Source organism: Hemiscyllium ocellatum, chromosome 16 (genome assembly GCF_020745735.1).
Source record: "Hemiscyllium ocellatum isolate sHemOce1 chromosome 16, sHemOce1.pat.X.cur, whole genome shotgun sequence".
Lineage (NCBI taxonomy): Eukaryota > Metazoa > Chordata > Chondrichthyes > Orectolobiformes > Hemiscylliidae > Hemiscyllium > Hemiscyllium ocellatum.
Window position 1 is genome coordinate 72,315,829 of NC_083416.1, and position 13,438 is coordinate 72,329,266.

The following is a 13,438-nucleotide window of genomic DNA, read 5'->3' on the forward strand; positions in this document are numbered from 1 at the left end:
TTGGTGGTGATGCTTTTGGTGTTTCATATGAAATTGTTAGATATAAGTCAGAACTGATTGAGGCTGCGTTATGTTCTTGGAAGAAGATTAGATTACTTACAGTGTGGAAACAGGCCCAACAAGTCTACACTGACCCGCAACCCACCCATACCCCTTCACCTAACACTACAGGCAATTTAGCATGGCCAATTCACCTAACCTGCACATCTTTGGACATTGGGAGGAAACCGGAGCACCCGGAGGAAACCCACAGGGGAGAATGTGCAAACTCCACACAGTCAGTCGCCTGAGGCGGGAATTGAACCCAGATCTCTGGCACTGTGAGGCAGCAGTGTTAACCACTGTGCCACCGTGCCACCCAAAGCATGCTGATGATACCATTGCTACATCATAGCATGTGACTAGAGGGTATAAAGCTGTCAAACTGCATCTTACATCAGATCACTTGAGGCATGGATTGCTTAACCCTGCACTAACCACTTATGTGGCTGGGAGGTAACATTTGTTCACAATAGTTAGCTGCATAAATTTCAGTTGGATTCTTTCATACCAATATTGATGATGCAGGAGAGACATAGGTTTCAGAATTTTCACAGCTTTCAACTGCTGAATGGAAGATAAATCAATTTTATTCATGGGCCGGGTGGCTTTTATGGCAGAGATTAGAGAGATCTCCTGATCTGGTGAATGTCTGATGGCTTCTCCCTCTGTTGTTCACAGCTACAAGCTGTTCAGAGAACTGAGAACAAAACACATAATTGTCAGCAGCAGAAGACTTTTTTATCATTAGATGGTTACTAGTCCACAGACCAATCAGTAACATGTTGGAGGTGTTATGGACTCGACCAAATCCCCATCAAATTTAACAAGGACGTAGCCTAGGCCCCAATATCTCTCTCACGCAAGGGTAAGCAGAAGATGCTGTGTTCCAGATGAAATTAGTTTGGTTGCACTCCTTGGCTTTATTTTTACCCTGCAGTTAAACTACAAACAAAAGGAAGAAAAAGTAGAATAAGAGGTATAGTTAGTATGTTTGCTGATGACACCAAAATTGGACGGGTAGTGGAGGTTACCTCAAATTACAACAGGATCTTGATCAGATGGGCCAATGGGCTGAGGAATGACAGATGGTGTTTAATTTGGATAAATGTGAGGTACTGCACTTTGGGAAAGCAAATCTTAGCAGGCCTTATACACCTAGGGAGTGTTGCTGAACAAAGAGCCCTTGGAGTGCAGGTCCATAGCTCCTTGAAAGTGGAGTTGCAGGTAGATAGGATAGTGAAGAAGGCATTTGGTTTGCTTTCCTTTATTGTCACAGTATTGAGTACAGGAGTTGGGAGGTCATATTGCAGCTCTATAGGACATTGGTTAGGCCACCGTTGGAATATTCCGTGCAATTCTGGTCTCCTTCCTATTGGAAAAATGTGGAGAAATTTGAAAAGGTTCAGAAAAGACTTACAAGAATGTTGCAAGGGTTGGAGGATTTGAGCTATAGGGAGAGGTTGAGCAGGCATGGTTGTTTTCCCTGGAGCGTCAGAGGCTGAGGGGTGACCTTATAGAGGTTTATAAAATCATGAGGGGCATGGATAGGATAAATAGACAAAGTCTTTTCCCTGGGGTGGGAGAGTCCAGAACTAGAGGGCATAGGTTTAGGATGAGAGGAAAAAGGTGCTGAGAGGTGCGAGGGAGGAGCGAAGGACTTCTGAGAAGGTGAGTCTAATGGTTTAAAAGACTTACTTCAGGCATCGGGGCCTCAATTTACCAAGAGGTGCGAGGGAGGAGTGATGGACTTCTGGGAAGGTTTTAAGTAGGTGAGATCTAAACCCGAGACCATACACCATAAGGCTTCTCTCCCACCCACCTCCTCTAACCTTACTAAGTGTCTATAAACTAGATAAATTTTCAGATTTCTGTTTTTTTCTTCTTCTCTTCCTTTGTTTAGTTTTGTATTGCTTTCAGAGTAGTGGGATATGGATGTTAGGGCAGTTGCATGTTCCTCCTGCAGAATGTGGCAGGTGAGAGACACTTCACATGTCTCTGCCAATTACATCTGCGGGAAGTACACACAACTCCAGCTCCTTGAAAACTTGAGTTGGAGAACTGGAGCTGGAACTGGATGAACTACGGATCATCCAGGATGCTGAGGGGGAAATTGAGAGGATGTACAGGGAGGCGGTCACTCCCCAGACACAGGATAAAGACAGCTGGGTTACTGTCAGGGGGAGGAAAGGGAACCGACAGTCAGAGCAGGGATCCCTGTGGCCATTCCCCTCAGCAATAAGTGTACCTTTTTGGATACTGTTGGTGGGGACAGCCTACCAGGGGAAAGTCATAGTTGTCAGGTCTCTGGCACTGAGCCTGGCACTGTGGCTCAGAAGGAGGAGGGGTGGAATAGAAAAGCGCTAGTGGTAGGGGACTCAATAGACGGATTGACAAGAGATTTGATGGTGAGGAACGGGACTCCCGGAAGGTATGTTGCCTCCCTGGTGCCAGGGTCTGGGATGTTGCTGATCAGGTTTACAAGATTCTGAAGGGAGAGAGTGGGCAGCCAGAAATTGTGATACATATTGGCACCAATGACATAGCCAGGAGAGGAATTGAGGATCTGAAAAGTGACTACAGCGAGCTAGGTTGGAAGCTGAAGAGCAGGACGAGTAGAGTAGTGATCTCAGGTTTGCTACCGGTGCCACGAGATAGTGAGATGAGGAACAGTCAGCAAATGCAACTTAACATGTGACTGCAAGGCTGGTGCAGGAGGGAGGGCTTCAGGTACCTCAACCATTGGAATACCTTCTGGGGAAGGTGAGACCTGTACATGAAGGATGGGTTGCCCATGAACTGGAGGGGCACAGATATCCTCGGTGGGAGATAAGCTCATGTGATTCGGGAGGGTTTAAACTAGTTTGGCAGGGGGATGGGAATCAGGGCTGCATGTCTGAGAGGATGACAGTTGCAGACGGGACAGTGACAGGATATATTGAATCTATCAGGAAGGTTTCTCATGTGATGAAACAAAGGGAGCGGTTAAAGTGTGTCTGCTTTAATGCAAGGAGTGTCTGAAATAAGAGTGACGAACTTAGAGCATGGATCAGTACTTGGGGATGCGATGTTGTGGTCATAACAGAGATGTGGGTTTCACAGGGGCAGGAATGGTTGCTTGATGTTCCAGAGTTTAGAAAGTTTAAAAAGAACAGGGAGGGTGGAAAAAGAGGAGGGGGTGTAGCATTGCTAATCAGAGTGCATCACAGTTATAGAAATGAAGGTTGTTGGGGAAGTTTTGTCTACTGACTCAGTATGGGTGGAAGTTAGGAACAACAAGGCAACAGCCACCGCATTGGGGGTTTTGTACACACCACCTAATAGGAGTAGAGAGATTGACGACCTCATAGGCGGGCAGATTTTGGAAAAAATGCAAATGTAGCAGAGTTGTTGTTTTGGGTGATTTCAACTTTCCCAATATCGACTGGAACCTCCGAAGTGCAGATGGTTTGGATGGAGCCATTTTTGTCAGGTGTGTTCAGGAGGGTTTCCTTACTTAGTATGTAGACAGACTGACGTGGGGAGAGGCCATTTTGGATTTGGTGCTTGGCAAAGAGCCAGGACAAGAGTCAGATCTCGTGGTGGGAGAGCACTTTGGTGAAAGTGATCACAACTGCCTCACATTTAGCATAGCCTTGGAGGGTGAAAGGAGCAGCTATGGAGAGAAGATATTTAATTGGGGAAAAGGAAATTATGACGCTATCAGACTGGAGTTGGGAAGTACGGACTGGGAGCAATTGTTCCACAGAAAGGGCAGAGCAGACATGTGGAGACTATTTAAGGAGTAGTTGTTGCTGGTGATGCACAAATTTGTTCCTCTGAGACAGGTAAGAAGGGGTAAGATTAAGGAACCTTGGATGGCAAGAACAGAGGAACTTCTCTTCAAAAGGAAGAAGGCAGCTTACATAAGGTGGAGGAAGCAAGGATCTAGCACAGCTTTAGAGGCTTGCTAGAAAGGAGCTCAGAACTGGACTAAGGAGAGCCAGGAGGGCACAAAAAGGTTTGGCAAGAAGGATTAGGGAGAACCCAAAGGCATTTTACTCATACGTGAGGAATAAGAGAATGATCAGGGAGAAGTAGGGCCAATCAGGGATAGCGTAGAGAACTTGTGCGTGGAGTCTGAGCAGATAGGGGAAGCCCTAAATAGGTTTTTGCTTTGGTTTTCACCAAGGAAATGGAACTTGTTGTAAATGAAAACTTAGAGGAGCTGGGATACAGTCTTGACCAGATCAAGACTGATGTCGTTGATGTGATAGAAATTTTGAAAAATATTAAGATTGATAAGTCCCCAGGCCAGACCAGATTTATCCTAGGCTGCTCTAGAAAGCGAGAAAGGAGATTGCTAAGCCGCTGGCGAGGATATTTGACTCCTCACTCTCCACAGGAGTTGTACCGGAGGATTGGAAGCAGGCAAATGTTGTTCCTCTTTTCAAAAAGGGTAACAGGGAAATCCCTGGAAATTAAAAACCAGTCAATCTAACATCTGTGGTCAGCAAAGTTTTGGAAAGAATTCTGAGGGATAGGATTTATGACTATTTGGCAAAGCATAATGTGATTAAAGGCAGTCAGCATGGCTTTGTGAGTGGCAGGTCATACCTCACAAATCTTATTGAGTTCTTTGAGGAGGTGTCAAGACAGGTCGACGACAGTCGAGCAGAGGATGTGGTATATATGGACATGAGCAAGGCATTTGATAGGTTCCCCATGGTAGGCTCATTCATAAAGTTTGAAAATATGGGATACAGGGAGATTTGGCTACCGGAATTCAGAATTGGCTGGCTGACAGAAGGCAGAGAGTGGTTGTAGATGGAAAGTATTCTGCCTGGAGGACAGTGTTGAGTGGAGTCCTGCAGGGCTCTGTTCTTGGGCCTCTGCTCTTTCTAGTTTTTCTAAATGACTTGGATGAGATGGGGTGGGTTAGTAAATTTGCAGATGACACAAAGGTTGGAGGTATCATCGATAGGATAGAGGGCTACTGCAGGTTGCAGCATGACATAGACAGGATGCAGAGCTGGGCTGAGAAATGGCAGATGGAGTTCAACCTGGATAAATGCAAAGTGATGTATTTTGGAAGGTCAAACTTGAATGCTGAATATAGGATTAAAGACAGGATTCTTGGCAGTGTGGAGGAACAGAGAGATCTGGGTGTGCAAGTACATAGATCCCTCAAAGTTGCCATCCAAGTGGATAGGGTTTTTAAGAAAGCATATGGTGTTTTGGCTTTCATTAATAGGGGGTTCAAGTTTAAGAGCCGCGAGGTTTTGCTGCAGCTGTACACGTCCCTGGTGAGACCACACTTGGAATATTGTGTCCACTTCTGGTCACCCTGCTATATGAAAGATACAGAGGCTTTGGAGAGGGTGTAAAGAAGGTTTACCAGGATGCTGCCTGGACTGGAGGGCTTGCCTTGTGAAGAAAGATTGAATAAGTTTGGACTTTTCTCTCTGGAGAGAAGGAGGAGGAGAGGAGACCTTATCCAACTGTACAATATAATGAGAGGAATAGATAGAGTCAATAGCTAGAGACTTTTCCCCAGGGCAGGAATGACTGGTATGAGAAGTGAAAGTTTGAAGATATTAGGAGGAAAGTTTAAAGGAGACGTCAGAGGTAGGTTCTTTATGCTGAGGGTTGTAAATGCATGGAATATGTTGCCAGCTGTGGTGATGGAAGCAGTGTCATTGGGGATATTTAAGCTGGACATGCACATGGATATCAGTGAGTTGAAGGGTGTGTAGATTAAGTTACTATATTTTACATTAGAATTCAATCTTGACACAACATCGTGGGCCAAAGGGCTTGTCCTGTGTTGTACTTTTCTATGTTCTATGTTTGAAATAAAAGAGACCTAAGGGGCAACATTTTCACATAGAGGGTGGTGCGTGTATGGAATGTGCTGCCAGAGGAAGTGGGGGAGGCTAGTACAATTGCAAAATTTAAAATACATCTGGATGGGTATATGAATAGGAAGGGTTTGGAAGGATATAAGTCAGTTGCTGGCAGGTGGGACTAGATTGGGTGGAATATCTGGTCGGCATGAACGAGTTGGACCGAAGGGTCTGTTTCCGTGCTGTACATCTCTATGACTCTTTGACTTTAATCCAAATATAGTAACATCCAATAAACATACCTTTGGCAAAGACGAATTCAGTAAAATAGATTATCTCACATATAATTCTGGCAGCAATCTGAACTCCAGGTTTCAGCTGTGACAGAGAGAGAAATAACAGCTTCCACGTACAACTTCACGACCCAAACAACTGCTGAAAACTGAACAAAAACCCTTGTTCTGTGGGAGCCTGACTCCACCTATTCATGCTGCTTCTATTGGTCCAGCTTTGAAAAAAACCCAAGGCATCACAAGCTGTTTACTTAATTGGCTTGGAGCAGATCGCGTGGTGCCTTTGTTTCAATATCTGGCCATCAAAAAAGGACAGAATTCACCTTTTCAAGCCATTGCTTTGTCACAAAGGCTGAATCTCCAGTTGCAGCCACAACAACTGCAGCTCATCTGCAAACTGCACTTCAACTGAACCAATAATTGTGCAAAGGGAACTGACAATGAATGTGAGGTTACCTAATTTCAAAACATGCAACAATCCTTCAACAATTCTTAGTTTTAAAACAATTTCTTGGTCCACAATCAAAAGTACATTGAACAGTACAACACAGGAGCAGGTCTATTGGGCCACCATGTCTGTGCTCATCATGTTACCATTCTAAACTAATTCCATCTGCCAACATATGTCGTATATCCCTCCATTCCCTACCTGTCCATGTGTCTGTCTAAATCACTCTGAAACACTGCTGTCTCTTTCTAACACTTCCCCTCGCAGCGCATTCCTGGCATTGATCACCTTGTGCATAAAATATTTGCCTTGCACACCTCCTTTAAACAATCTCCTTCTCCACTTAAATCTATGTCACCTCATATTTGACAGTTCTAACCTGGTAAAGAGGTGATGACTATCCAAGCTGTCCATGCCTCTCTAAATTTCACATATATCCATCAAGTTGCCCTCAGCCTCCCACACTCTTACAAAATCAATTAAGTTTGTCCAACCCTTCCTTTGAACTAATAAACTACAATCCAGGCAATAACTTGGTCAAATTCTTTTCACCCACTCCAAAGTGTCCAGATCTTTTCTATCGTGTGGCAACCAGAAATGCAAACAATTCTTCAAATGTTTCACAAAACTGCAACATGACTTGCCAATTTTTATAAAACAAAACCCCAATCAATGAAGGCAAGCACGCTGTATGCCTTCTTTACCACTTTATCCACTGGTGTTGTCCCCTTCAGGGAGCTGACCTCCCATAAGACATCATCTCAGACTTTTCCAGATCAAATTCCATCTGCCATTTCTCAGCCCAATTTTCCAACTGATCTGTATCCTGCTGTGTCCTTTGACAACCTTTCACAATGCCATTAATTTTTGAGTCATCTGCAAAATTATAATCACACTATTCACACTTTCAATCAAATCATTTATATAAATTACAAATAACAGCAGTCCCACCACTAATCCTTGTGGAAAACCCCTTGTCGCAGACCTCCGTCAGTAAAACACTGCTCAACAACACTTTAACAAGATTAGATTAGATTACCTACAGTGTGGAAACAGGCCCTTCGGCCCAACAAGTCCACACTGACCTGCCGAAACGCAACCCACCCAGACCCATTCCCCCACATTTATCCCTTCAACTAACACTACGGGCAATTTAGCATGGCCAATTCACCTGACCCTCACATCTTTGGACTGGTGGGAGGAAACCGGAGCACCTGGAGGTAACCCACGCAGACAACGTGCAAACTCCACACAGTCAGTCGCCTGAGCGGGATTTGAACCCGGGTCTCAAGCACTGTGAGGCAGCAGTGCTAACCAGTGTGCCACCATGCCACCCAAGATTTCTCATGGAAAGCTGGTTAGCAAGGTTGGATCTAATGGAATACAGGTAGAACTAGTGATTTTGATACACAACTGGCTTGGATGTAGAAGATGAGGCTGGTGGTGGAAGGTTGATTTTGGAGGTCTGTGACCAGTGGTGTGCCACAAAGAATGGTGCTGGGCCATGGTAATTGACAATATGCTAACCTCAACCAACTCCTCCCAAAACCCCACAATCCTTCTCCCAAATCCATGTTTGTTAATTTTACAAAGTAAAAGGGATGGATCTTGTTGTGATAGCTCCCTGCCTGGGTACAGGGGGTACAGGCAGAGTGAACTCAGATCTGGCAGCCCTTTACCCGATCAAACGTTACTTGATTTTAAGGGTGAGGAACTGCTCCAATTCATAGTGTGGATGCTCGTCATGAACTAGAAATATTTGGGTGGGGAAAAGTGGGAGGGTGACAGAATTTCAGATTGGTGCAAAAACAAAAAGGAATGGGGAGGAAACTGATCAGATCAGGAGGATGGACAGTGGACTTTCTACCTCTCTCTGATTATAGATGGGTAACAGTTGCTCATGTAAATGTTTACTTATGATAAGTTAACTGCACACACTTCATAAAGTCTTTGAGCAAAACAGAAAAGTCCACCATCAGTGCTGCAATGGAGCTCCAGGGGAAAGTTGCGCTGGTGACTGGTGCTGCACAAGGCATTGGAAAAGCAATTGCTGAAATCCTCCTGAACAACGGTGCTAATGTAACAATTCTGCTGGAATCGGGTTCTGTCAATTTCCCCGCATGAAGAAAGGCAACGATTATCCATGCAGTGTGTTCACAATGCAGCCATTTGTGTTATCTGAAGATTGATATGGAGTAAGTGGTTCATAAAAGCTAGGTTGAATAAAAAGAGTTTTAAATTGAAACTGATCTGCAGGGTAAAATTATTCCAGCAATTTACAGGAGTTACCTGTGGGGCAGTATGCAATGGCAGAAGGTGTAACACCTGCCCATCTACCTCCCCTCTCCTCACTATCTAATGCTGTAGAAATAAGTACCAGGTGAAGCAGTGCTTCACCTGCACCTCACTCCATCTAATCAACTGTATTCACTGCTCACAATGTGGTAACCTCTACACTGGGGAAACAAAGCACAGACTGGGTAACTACTTTGCAGAATACCTACGTTCTGTCAGCAAAAGTGAACATTGTAAAGTCATAGACTCACACAGCACAGAAACTGACCCTTTAGTCCAATCCCTCCCTGCCAACCAGACTTCAAATCTGACCAAGTCCCATTTGCCAGCATTTGGCCTATATCCTTCTAAATCTTTCCTATTCATGTACCTGTCCAAATGTCTTTTAAATGATATAAGTGTACTTGCTTCTATCACCTGCTCTGGCAGCTCGTCCCCTATGTGCACCATCCTCTGAATAAAATTAGATTAGACTTACAGTGTGGAAACAGGCCCTTCGGCCCAACAAGTCCACACCGACCCGCCGAAGCGCAACCCACCCATACCCCTAACCTAACACTAAGGGCAATTTAGCTTGGCCAATTCACCTGACCCGCACATCTTTGGACTGTGGGAGGAAACCGGAGCACCCGGAGGAAACCCACGCAGACACAGGGAGAACGTGCAAACTCCACACAGTCAGTCGCCTGAGTCGGGAATTGAACCCGGGTCTACAGGCGCTGTGAGGCAGCAGTGCTAACCACTGTGCCACCGTGCCGCCCAATGTTGACCCTTAGATCCTTTTTAAATCATGGCCCGGTCACTTTAACCTCTAACCTCTAGTTTTGGACTCCCCCACCCTAGGAAAAAGATCTTGACTATTCACCCAATCCATACCCCTCATTATTTAATAAACCTCGATAAGGTCGTCCCTTGGCCTCCCATGCTCTAGGGATAAGGCCACAACCTATTCATCCTCTCCCCCTAACTCAAACTTTCCGTCCTGGCAACATTCTTGTTAATCTTTTCTGCACATTTTCAAGTTTATCAGTTTCTTTCCTTGAGCCGGGAGACCAGAATTAAACACAGCATTTCAAACGTGGCCAAACCAATGTCCTGTACAGCCACAATGTGCCATCCCATGTGATGATGCTGTCGCTTTAAGAAGGTTTTTTTTATCCTGGGTTTTTTCGAAAAGAGGTTATAAAAGCTGGCTACTTACAAGAGCCTAAGTAAAAACATGGGGCAGCTTTAGGCTCTATTTTTGAAAAGTTGGAATAATGGAAGCAGCTTGAATGGGAGTGGCCAATTCTCTTTCACCAGGCCATCTCGTTATTTTTAGCTGTAGCGGTCAGAAGCTGTTTGGGATCCCAGAAAAGTTGGAAGCTTCAGTGAAGGGTTTGTGTGACTGGGCGTAAACAAAGTCCATCAGATGTTTTATGTGCTCATGCTTCTCTCAGTTTGTTATGCTGTAAGAGGACAGAGCTCTGCAAGATGAAGCCTAAGATCTTTATATCAACAGACCATATGCATATATAGTGCTGACATCATGAGAATGCTCTTTAAACAATATATAGAACAGTATCATAGAATCCCTAGAGTGTGGAAACAGACCTTTCGGGCAACTAGTCCATACCAACTTTCCGAAGAGTAACCCACTCAAACCCATTCCACCTACCCTACTGCCCTCCATTTACCCCCGACTAATGCAACTAACATACATCTCCCTGAACACCAAGGGCAATTTAGCATGACAAATTCATCTAGGCTGCACATCTTTGGATTGTTGAAGGAAACTACTTGGAAGTAACTCAGGCAGACACAAAGAAAACGTGCAAACACCACACAGAGACTCGCCTGAGACTGGAATCAAACCTGGGTCCCTGGCACTGTGAGGCAGCAATGCTAATCCCCGAGCCACCGTGTCACTCCACAGATTCCATATCTGCTGCAAGACATGGCACAACATCTCCCATTTTCAAAAGAAAACCAATCCCAAACAGATAATTGTACAGAGGCACATGTGGTCAATTCAGTAATTATACACACGTTTAAAATAAGCTTTAACAAAATTAATAATTCAACTTTGGTATATCGTTCTGGAGCTTTGACAACTTGCCCCAAACTGGTGATCATGTAATCACATCAAGAGGTATGTTCTTTATTCGGTTCCTTTTTTATTGAAAACTTGTTTGGTTTGCTGCTAGTTGCAATCACTCAGCATCATCATTCAATCGGCATAGTTTTCTTCCTCTCCATATAACATTGCTTTGTTGTATTAAGAATAAATAACTGCCTGAAAAGCAATGGCAGAAGAAATAATACAATCTCATGGATTTAATAAGATATCACACAACACCAGGTTATAATCCAAAAGGTCTATTTCAAATTAACACTTTCAGAACGGTGCTCCTTCGTCAGGGACACTAATCTGGTTATGTGTGACTTCTGACACAATACCAATTCAACACCAATTCAACACCAGCACCAACACATCATAGATTTAATGTCAGCAAATAATCATACAGAATACATGACTGAATATCCTGCTCACATTTTTCCCAATTGAACTGTTCACACATGTTATTACACACCTCTCAAGCAGCTGGGACTTTAACCGGGGTTTCTCAGTTCAGGAGTAGAAATACAATTACTGCAACACATGAGGACCGTTATTGAACATGGAGATTTTCTAAACCAACCACCTTTAGCTGTTTCATAATTACCTTCCCTCTGTCACAAGGTCAGAAATGGGATGTTCTCTGAAGATGAGCTGGCTCAGGACTGCTCGACTCCCTTTGACATAAAGCTTTCTACTTTTCTTATTCTTAAAAATGTAAAAAAAATGGTGCAGAATCATGGTGATAGTGGAAAAGCTTTTCACTGTATTTTACTGTCTTTCTTACCAGAAAATACATGTGACATTAAAACCATTCATTCATGATTGCACAATGTTCAGTGCCATTCATGACTCCTCAGATACTAAAGCAGTCCATCGGCAAATGCAATAAGAGCTGGATAATATCCAGGTTTGAATTGACAAGTAGCAAGTAACATTTGTGTGACACAAATGCTAAGTTATGACCATCACTGATAAGAAACAATCTAACTACAGCTCCTTGCCTTTCTGTGGTATCACCATCACTGAATCCCCCACTATCTTTGAGATTGACATTGACCAGAAAGTCAACTGGACATGCTGCATAAACACAATGCCAACAAGAACAGATCAGAAGTTATGAATACTGTGGTGAGTAACTCACCTCCTGAATCCCCAAAGCCTGTCCACAAGGCACAAGTCATGAGTGTGATGGAATACTTCCAAATTGACTGCATGGGTGCAGCTCCAACAACACTCAAGAAGTTTGAAACCATCCAGGACAAAGCAGCCGGCTTGATTGGCAGCACAGCTACAAGCATTGATTCCTTCCACCACCGATGCTCAGAAGCAGCTTGTGTGCCATAAATAAGATGCACTGCAGAAGTTCATCAAAGATCCTTGGACAGCACCTTCCAAACCTGTGTCCACTTCTATATCAAAGGATTATAGGCTGCAGATACACTGGAACACCACACTTGAAAGTTGCCCTAAAAGACATTCACATGCAGACTGGGAAATATATCGCTTTTCTTCATTTATGTTGAGATCAAAATCCTGCGATTCTCTCCTAAATGGCATTGTGGGTTAAACCACAGAAGGTGCACACTAATGGTTCAAGAAAGCTGCTCTCCACCACCTTCTCAAGGGCAAATAAGACCAGGCATTAATTGCTGGCCTAGCTAGCAACAACCATATCTCCACAAAAGGCTCCAATTTCATGCTGCAGAGTTTGGTTGTGTCACATTACATGTCAGGATAGTCACCCAGGAAATGTTAAACAACAAACCCTTAAAGCTCGAGGAGAACAATACAACTGAACACAAATCACTCACATTGACCACCCAACCAACATCCCCCTTGGCATCCAACTACTAGCCTGGCAGCATCACTCCCAAAATGACCTGAGTAGTCCCCAGTCGTCAACTAGCCCTCTGGCACATTGACTGACAAACTCTCTACCCCACCTGACTCGCTCCAATGACCTGTCCCAATTCCACTTTCCAACTTAATCCCTCCCATTGACATTCTTCACTCCTGACCCAACTTCTCCTCCACCCTCCCAAACCTGATTCAGCACTATCACCTGACTTGACTTCTGACGCCCACCCCGAACAACGCCTGACCTATCTACGTTGCTACCATTCTACCTCTTGACCTGTATATTTCAGCCACCCTTCCCATGACCACTTGTACATTACCCACTTGTTTCCCATGACAGAATCATAGATTCACACACGACAGAAGAGGCCCTTAGACCCATCAGGTGTCCCTTGATAAAAATAACTGCAAATCTACAGTCATCGCACTTTCCAGCACTTGACCCATAACCTTCAAAGTCACATCACTTCAAGAGCTCATTCAAGTACTTGTTAAAGGTTGTGAGGTTTCTCATCTCAACTACCACCCCAGGCAGTGCAGCTTGGATCCCCAATACCCTCAAATCCCCTTTAAACCTTCT

At 44.2% G+C, this 13,438-nt stretch overlaps 1 pseudogene; it reads left to right on the forward strand.

Moving 5' to 3' along the window:
• Positions 1-8,591: 8,591 nt before the first annotated feature.
• The window catches only part of LOC132823091 (15-hydroxyprostaglandin dehydrogenase [NAD(+)]-like), a 47,534-nt pseudogene continuing 42,687 nt past the window's right edge, over positions 8,592-13,438 (forward strand).